General features: G+C 40.1%; 1 pseudogene; it reads left to right on the forward strand.

Moving 5' to 3' along the window:
• The first annotated feature begins 5,390 nt into the window (after positions 1-5,390).
• Positions 5,391-5,924, forward strand: LOC102240918 (annotated as a pseudogene).
• Positions 5,925-9,675: the final 3,751 nt, after the last annotated feature.

Below are 9,675 nucleotides of genomic sequence, written 5' to 3' on the forward strand. Positions count from 1 at the left end.
GGCACTGGAGGAAATGCTCCCCATTTATACTCACCAGGACGGGGAGTGCCCTAGTTTGAAAAGCATGGGCCTATACACTTGCTAACATCCCTTCTATCTCTAACACCACAGCTGTACCCATGTGCTGTATAGTCCTGTCTTCACTGCTTTAGCTCACTTCATTTTTTCCTCTTCTATTTCCTTCACCATTTAGAAGCGTCCTATTCTTCCTCCAAATTTCCCACTTTTGAAGGCTAATTTATGTCCCTCGTCCTCCATAAAGCCTTCCCTGACCACAGTTGTCCAAGGAAATCTTTTTTTTTTTCAACGTCACGGCACTCATCCTATGTAGCATTCAGTTGGAATAAAATTATATCTATCTTTCTTAATGCCTTTCACTGTTACTTAACTCTTAGGTTATTTCTCTTGTTTGTTTTTTGTTTGTTCTGGGGTTTTTTTGCCACTGGTCTTCCAAACCATATCATAAACTTCCAAAAGATCAGAGGCCATGGAAGCTATTGTTTGTATTCCCCACAGCACCTAGATCTGTGCCTTGCATTTGAGAAGCAATCATTCATTCATTATTTACCCATTCAACATTTATTTGACTATGTGCCAATTCATAGTTGTTGAGTGAATGAGAAGCCAACGGATTCACATAATCTAAAAACTGAACAATTCAATTCTTCATAACACAATTTATCCTTCTCATTTTAGATTTATTTTTTGTTATAGGGTAATTTCCCCATAGGCAAATTTAAATCGCAAATTCTAAACAGGTGTCAAATATTGGTTGGATGTGCGTGGTCTTGTCATTATAATTGACACCAAGTGTTACAGGTTCATTAAGTGCCTAGAACAGATTTTGTAGATTTATAGAAATTACCAAGACTGATAGAGCGAAAATAACACCCTCTACAAGTGCTCACTTCGTAAACTGTATGTATTTACTCACCTTTGTCTTTATGGAATTTAGGTGTATGCTTGTTCTATTCCTTCAGGGGCAATAAATAGATTCCCTTATTCCACTTTGTAACCAAAATTAATGGCTATCTGCCATTTCTACCAAAATTCTCAAGTTTCAATATTATAACTAAGTACATGAAAATCATATTAAACTGAAAGTTACCATCAAAATTATTAACCATATGCTATTTTAATACATATCAAAGCAAATTACATTCATTAAATAGTGTGCCTAATGACAGAAGTCCCGAAATAGTCCAAATTATTCCCATATTTTTCCACATAGACTACAAAAAATAGGCTCCATTTCAAAAATAAATGGATTTACTTTATTTTATGGACTCCTGCCTTTTGCTATCTCACCTACATGGAACCTGGCAAATTGTTTCACTTTAGAATGTAGCTACTTCAGGGATTCTAAGTGGTGAGTATACTGTAATTGCAGATACTTAGTCAAGCGCCACCTGGTGGTCAGATGAATATTTTTTTCTACCATAGTTTGATTAGTTGTGCAGAGAACCTAGTCAAACTATGTCCTTGGTAATTACCGAAAGTAAATCATTAAAATCAATAATACTTTATCAATCCTTAATCCTGTGGAATACTTAGATACTGGGGGAAATATTCAGATCAGATTGATATTGGTTCAAACCTCAGCTTCAGCTTTTTTTGTTACCAATTTATCTTGGGCCAGTAACTTACTAGTAAACTCTCTGGGGATCAGTTTTCTCATCCATGTCATAAAGCTGATTTAAGAAATAAGTAAAAGGGAGACATAAGAGGAATAAAATAATTCATTGCATATTATTTTGTGGTACAATAATTGCTATTAGTATTATTTTATCAGCAATACATGCTTGAATGTATAGAATGCTTATTATAGGCCAAAAGCATACATTCTTTACCTATATTACCTCAGTGAATCCTCACAAGAATCCTATCAAGTTGGCATTGTTACCTATCAGTTTAAAAATGAGGAAGCTGACAATATGAAAGTTAAATGATTGGCTAAGATTCACACAGTAGGCAGCACCTAGCTCAGAGTGGCAAAACTAGGACAGACACAGTTACGCAACTGTGAGACACAGTCCCGAGGACTCGGGAAAATACTGCACAAGTAGACAGAGAGCCTGCAGGCGTGCAGGTGGAGGCCCCTGAGCTCCTTCCAGCATTGCAAACGTAAAGGCCCACGGGCCAGACAAGTATCCTAAAGGAGCAATGCGGGCTGACAGGTCCCGAAGGTGGACTGGCCTGTACGTGTCCCGTCCAGCAAGGGCCCCAGCTGGCCGAGGCTGGGGAAGCCACACCCAGCCAAGGAAAGGGGCTCTGGGCTTAAGGCAAAGCATGGGGAACATGTGACACTTACCTTCCCGTGGTACCACATGGAGGAACAACCAAACACCCACACTCAGAATGTCTCCAGGAAATAGCTGACATTGGGCCCAAATCCCTAGGCTTCTACTGAGGATTAGCATCTGAAGTTTGGTGCCTCTGAAACTACAGCTGGCCTTTGGACAACGTGGAGTTAGAAGCTCCGACTCCTGCACCGTAGGAAACCGCATATAACTTTTGACTCCCAAAGAGTTTAACTACAGCCGGCCTCTTCGCCTCCGAGATTCACACCAACCGCAGATGCAAAACAGTACTTTCCGGCACGTCGGGAATCCGCTGTCGCTAATATGGGAATGCTTTTTACGGCAGTGGTTGCTTCAATCCCGGGATGCAAACCCGCAGATAAGAAGGGCTGAGTCAGTGGACCTGCGCGGTTCAAACCCATGCTGTTCAAAAGTTAACTGTAAAATACGTAATGGGATATTGGCTTCAGCCCCCACCGAGAGGTGAGTGACAGCGAGTGACAGCATGCTTTCTCTAAGGAGCCAGATGTCTATGAAGGTCTGGGGCAAGGGCACAGTGGTGAGACCAGGAGGGCCTCAGCTCAGGCCGCTCCTGCAGCCCCAAGAGCGCCCTCACGTTGGGGTGCTGCATCTGGGTTCAAGGCCTGCTGGTTAGGCAGAAAAGGAGCAGGAGCAAAAATGACAAGGGTAGGTAGGCCATGCCAATTAAAACCAGAGGAGGTCTGAATAACCTGGTACTTGGGGTGCTGCATCTGGGTTCAAGGCCTGCCGTTAGGCAGAAAAGGAGCAGGAGCAAAAATAACAAGGGTAGGTAGGCCCTGCCAATTAAAACCAGAGGAGGTCTGAATAACCTGGTACATGTTTATATAGCTAATGCAGTTGCAAGTTATCCAAACTCCCGGAAATCGGTTCCATAGATCATGAATGCCTCGGTTGGTGCCCCCCTGTAAGGTCCTCATGGATTAGTGCAGTGGTCAGCAGCACCATTAGGGTTGGGACAGAAATCACAAGCAGGCTACGCCACTTCCCTTTGTCCATGCCTCTGTGTTCTATTTTTCTGCCCTTTAAACAGATTTTGTTCTCTCAAGTTTTGGGGTGGTTGTTTTTTTAATCCTAGCAAGTGATTGATTTCCAGAGGAATAAACAAACCTATGATTCTTTCAGTGTTTAAATGCACACTGAACATTATAGCAACTCAAGGAGCATAACTCTCAGATGGATGTGGGGTCATGCACCAGATCCAACCACATTGACCAATAGAACAACCAGAGAGAACGCCAGGTAGTTAAGACATTAGGCAAATAAACCATCTGTTGTAAGCAATAAATTGATAATGTCAGGAAAATATCTGCACAGAGATCATGCTTGCTGTCTTTGGATAGTTCTGATTTAGTTAGCACTCCCATTTCTAAGCATGCATCTAATATTAAAAAGCCTCAGAAATCATAGACATAATTGGCCCATTGGCCTAGTAATTTCCCCCCAGGAAATTATCTTGAGAAAATAATCCAGATGAACAAAAAGTAATATACATAAAAATGTACTTTGAAAACAATAGGAGAATGGGTAGGTAAATTATAATTTCCAAGTCTATAAATGAGTGTCTTGTCTCAGATGATATTTAAATCTTTTTGTAATCTCTATTAAATGTATTGGGATATGATTGGTTAATGACATTATATAAATTTCAGGTATCCAACTTTATATCAACATCTATTTACTCTATTGCATGCTCATGGTACAGCAGGTCATGGTCATCATGCCTAGATGGACGTCCCACCACCACAGAGCCTCTTTCAGATTTTAGTGATGTCTTTCCAATTAAATATACCCATACCTTTGACACAGCAGCTCCCTTCCTAGGTGTATACCTTGTTCATTATATCAAAAACACATGAACAGAGCAGCATTGTTTGTGATAAAAAAAAAATTAAAAGCAGCATACCTGTCTCAACAGGAGAATTTGTGGTGTATAAATTATGGAATATTACATAGCAGTGAAAATTAGTGAAGTAAAGCTACTTCTATAAGGATGGACAAATGCCACAAATATGATTTTTTTAATATATTTTATTGATTTTTTACAGAGAGGAAGGGAGAGAGACAGAGAGTTAGAAACATCGATGAGAGAGAAACATCGATCAGCTGCCTCCTGCACATCTCCTACTGGGGATGTGCCCGCAACTCAGGTACATGCCCTTGACCGGAATCGAACCTGGGACCCTTCAGTCTGCAGGCCGACGCACTATCCACTGAGCCAAACCGGTTTCAGCCACAAATATGAATTTGAATGGGAGAATAACAAGTGGCAGATAGATATGAACGTTATAATACCATTTATATTAAGTTTTTCAACTGTATTGTTTATGGATATGTACAAACCATATGGTTTTGGGATACACACATAGGTAGTAGAAGATTAAACTATGCATAGGAATGAATTAACATAGTGACTGCCTCTGGGTAGAGAACAGAAGAAAGAGTAGTACCCAAGGGGCTTCAGTTTTATCTGTAATGTTGTATTTCACATGAAAGCAATCTGATGTGAATATCATAAAATATTAAGATTTGAAAAAGCTGGATGGTAGGTAGATATTTGTTGTATTATTCTGCCTGCTATTCTGTATCCCTGTGGTGGAACAAGGGTGAGGCAGTGGGAGTGGTCTGTTATGTGTACAGGCAAAAAGAGGGTATATTTTCTGCAGAGAAATATAAAACAAACTAGATGTTCTTTTTTAAAATATCCCCTTCAGCTAACAATTCTAATGATATAAATAATAGAAGACTCTTCTCAGCTAAGCAAACAGCTTCCACCATCCCCAGTCTCCACCTTGGTAAGTCACTTACTATATCCTTGAAATACTTCCTAATCTGTACAGACTCACTCATTAATGTAAGTAATCTTTATCAATCATAATGCACAAGGAAATCCATAATGATCATTCTAAAACATATTTAGATCTCAAATGATCAAAGACAGTATGTCATTTTTGTTGTAGTCTACTGAGTAGAAAGCATATATTTTAGAAAAATTTTCAACAATTATGGTTGACATTAAAAGCATCTTCAGAGCTCGGTCTGCCACTTTTCATCCACTTGCACTGCTTTTTACAGTCACTGGTCAGACCTCAGACGCCAAAATGGTGAAGCAGATCAAGAGCAAGTATGCTTTTCAGGAAGCCTGGAACAGTGCAGGAGGTAAACTTGTAGTAGTTGACTTCTCCACCACATGGTGTAGGCCTTGCAAAATGATTAAGCCCTTCTATCATTCCCTCTCTGAAAGTATTCCAATGTGGTGTTCCTTGAAGTAGATGTGGATGACTGTCAGGATGTTGCTGCAGAGTGCGAAGTCAAATGCATGTCAACCTTCCAGTTTCTTAAAAAAGGACAAAAGGTGGGTGAGTTTTCTGAAGCTAATAAGGAAAAACTTGAAGCCACCATCAATGAATTAGTTTAATCCTGTTAACCAGCCATTGGCTCTTGTAATTTTTTTTATTTACAAATAAAAAGAAGATATCCCACTTCTGACACCAAAAAAAAAAAGAAGATAGATCAAGTATAGAGACTATATATTCAACTACCATCTGATTATAAATGACAATAAAATATTAATTCTACCCTTTTAAAAATAATTTTAAAAATAAATGCATCTTCAGTTTACTCTTCAGTTCGACTAGAAATATTTCAATGTGTTAGAAAGCTTTAATCACTTAGTTAATCATGCATGATGTTGCAATAATAATAGAGAGAGAAAAATCATAGATTAGATTAGTATTAAATTGCAAAGACAACATGGATGGCAAAAGTAATGAACCTTAGGAGATAAACCCTTTTTAAAAATATATTTTTTATTGATTTCACAGAGGGGGAGGAAGAGGGAGAAAGAGACAGAAACATCAATGATAAGAGAGAATCATTAATTGGCTGCCTTTGCATGCCCCCTACTGGGGATCAAGCCTGCAACCCAGGCATGTGTCCTGACCAGGAATTGAACCCATAACCTCCAGATTCATAGGTCGATGCTCAACCACTGAGCCATGCCAGCTGAGCAGAGAAAAATCTTTAAATTGCCCATAAAGTGTAGTAAGCATGGTTTCATGAATATAATCCCCCATTCACATTTATTCTTATACTCACTCAAGTTTGAGACTCCAGAACAATAGGAACATCTGGATTTCTGGAAACACCCTCATAGACACATCCAGAAATAATGTTTCAACAGCTATTTATGTATCCCTTAGCCCAGTCAGGTTGACACATAAAATTAACCATCACACCTACTAAACTCCAACTGTGAGTTTATCTAACTATCCACCCACTCTGCGTCTGCAACTAAATGTGGGTGGAAAGAGCACATAAATATGTTAACTAATCTCAATTTAAATTCTTGACATCTAACCTCAAGTAGGCCATTAGTGCTTCTAGGCAATCATAATATATTTGCTTACTAGTGGTCACACCCTAATCCTAATACCTTAAAATTATTTTCTTCCCTACATAATCAGCTCATGACCTTGCTACCTATTTCAGTGAGAAACTTCGCTGTGAGAATTTCCATATGATTTCACCTCCCCATTTCCCCATAGTTGTACTCTGACTATCCTCCTATTGCTGTGGATGGATTATACATGCTCCTACCTAGCCAATCCTCAGCTCATAGCTAAACCTATTTGTGTACCAGGTCAAATCTCCTTTCACTTATTCAAGGATATCACGTTAGAAAATGCCCCCTCATTACTGGATCATTTCTATAAATATGCTATATCTCCCATTATAAAAAGGGACAAAAATAACCCCAATTTCCCTTATAGTTGTTGCCACTCTCCTTTACATGAAAACTTCTTGAAGAAGTTATCTATACTCTTACTCTCCACCTCCTCTCCTCTCTTTTTTCCTGGAAACCATTCCAGCCAGGATTATTTCCCCACCTCTGCAACTGCTGTTGTCAAGGTCATCAGTGATTGCAAGTCCAAGGGTCAATTCTCAGACCCCATTGATGGCACCTTCCTTCGATAGCTGCTTTCTCCTCTTGGTTTCTAGGACACCATCTTCTTAGTTCTTCCTACCTCATTGATGGCTGTGGATCAGTTTCCTTGGCTGGAAACTTCCTCTCTCTGACCTCTAGATGTTAGAATTCCCCAGACTCAGGCCTTGAACCTCCTTCCTTCTCTATTTACACTCATCCCTTAATGATCTCATATAGTTCCATAACCTCATGATATACGCATATTGACAATTCTCACACGTCTCCTCAGGCTCTTAATTTTACCTTGGGCTCCCAGCTTGCAGAGCCATCTCTTCTTTGGGTGTCAAATACCAAAACCTGCTCTTCCTATTGTCTTCCCCATCTTGGTGAATGGAAAATCTGTTCTTTCAGTTGATCTAGTTTAAGTTTTATAATAATCCTTTGCCCTTCTCTTGCTCTCACACCCCACAAGCAATCTGTGCTGTTCTCTAGTATTTCTGAAATCCCACCACTTATCACCATTTCTACCATTTCTCTCTCTCCCAAACCACCATCTCTCAAAAATTTTACAATAGTCTCTCAAGTGATCTTCCTGCTTCCTCCCTTGCCCTCTGTTTTCTGTCTTCAATATAGTAGCCAGAATGATGTTGTAAAAGCATAAGTCAGAGTGTGACATTCCTCTGCTTCAACCCTTCGACGGCTTCCCATCTTCTTCATAGTAAAAGCCTTACCATGACCTCAAGGCCCTTTATGATGTGTTGCTTGTATTTGATCTCACTTCCTGCAATCATCCCCCTCATTTAGAGGAGTAAATTCCCCTTGTTGTTCCAGAGAAAGGCCATGCATGCTTCCCCCCTTCGCGAGCTTTGCACTTACTGATCATCTTGGCTAAAGTGTTCTTCCCTCATTATCCACATGGCTTGCTCCCTTACTTCCTTCACCATATTGTCCACAAGGCCGCCTCTGAATGCCCTAAGTAAAGTATAACCTGATTGCCCTGGCCGGTTGAGCATCATCCCATACACTGGAAGGTCACCGATTCAATTCCTGGTCAGGGCGCATGCCCAGGTGGTGTGTTCGATCCCCAGTCAGGGTGTGTACAAGAGGCAACCAATCAATGTTTCTCTCTCTCCCTCTCTCTTCCTCTCTCTCTAAAAGTCAATAAAAATCTGTTGAAAAATTTTGTAAAATATAATCTCATCACCACCCCAAAGTTGTTTTCTTTATCAATGAGGCAGGAAAGTAAGAAGTTAGGAAAATTCCTTTGCAAGTGGAATGGGGAAACTGAGACAGTTAAAATAGCAGTTGGCAGCCATCTAGTAAATCCTGTCTTCCCTAAACCAAGGACACTTAAGAGTAAATGGTTTGCACTTCTCCCCAACCAGAGGGTAAATAGCTTAAATCACCCTACTCAGGGAGATATATAGCAGAAATCCAATTAATGCCATTTGCCAACCACATAAAGACAGATGAAGTTAAAGGAATAAGTCTCATTATGGTGCATCAGCATAAAGCTGATTAATATTTTATAGAGATCCTCCCTAGCCTTTAAAATCCCTCAAAATGAAGGTCCCAGGAAGTGCTCTCCCTCCGGAGAGCATGCCTGTGCCTTTCCTCTCCCTGCCTTCTTCCCCCACAGTCATTCATCTCCTAAACTCTAAAGGACCTGCAAGGCTTGCAACCAGGGCAGCAATGGGCAGTCAATGGGCAGCTACAGTTTGCAGTTCATCCAGGCAAATCCCCTGACCCTATACCCAAGATCCTCTTTTCTCTGACTTCTTAGTGAGCCAAAGCAGCCCAACCTAGGCTCATTTCCCCACCTACCCACTCACCTGTTATCCTATGCCCTTCTTCGTTTCACTGACCCCAGCTTCAATAAACATCCTCTAAAACTCACCTGGACTCGTGTTGTGAAATTTTTACTGCATGAAGTCAAGAACCCATACACTACCAGACCCACTATGGGTCAGGTTCCCTTTCCAGGAACATTATAATCTTTTTTTACCAAAGCACTCATAATCATCTACTAGTAACATTTGATATATGTATATTTAAATTATTGTCATCTATCTTCCCTCTCTAGGATATAATCTCCATAGGAGGACACAACTTTAGCTGTGCTGTTCACTGCGATATCCTCAACACCCAGGATTTAGAGTAAGTACTCGATAAAGAGTTGTTAGATAAATAAATCAATTTATTTGCATTATCTTTGTATGCCTTAGTTGTGACTCGATATTTCTTTTTTTTTAATATATTTTATTGCCCTAACCCAGGGGTGGGCAAACTTTTTGACTCGAGGGCCACAATGGGTTCTTAAACTGGACCGGAGGGCCGGAACAAAAGCATGGATGGAGTGTTTGTGTGAACTAATATAAATTCAAAGTAAACATCATTACATAAAAGGGT

Source organism: Myotis brandtii, unplaced genomic scaffold (assembly GCF_000412655.1).
Source record: "Myotis brandtii unplaced genomic scaffold, ASM41265v1 scaffold2148, whole genome shotgun sequence".
Classification (NCBI taxonomy): Eukaryota; Metazoa; Chordata; class Mammalia; order Chiroptera; family Vespertilionidae; genus Myotis; species Myotis brandtii.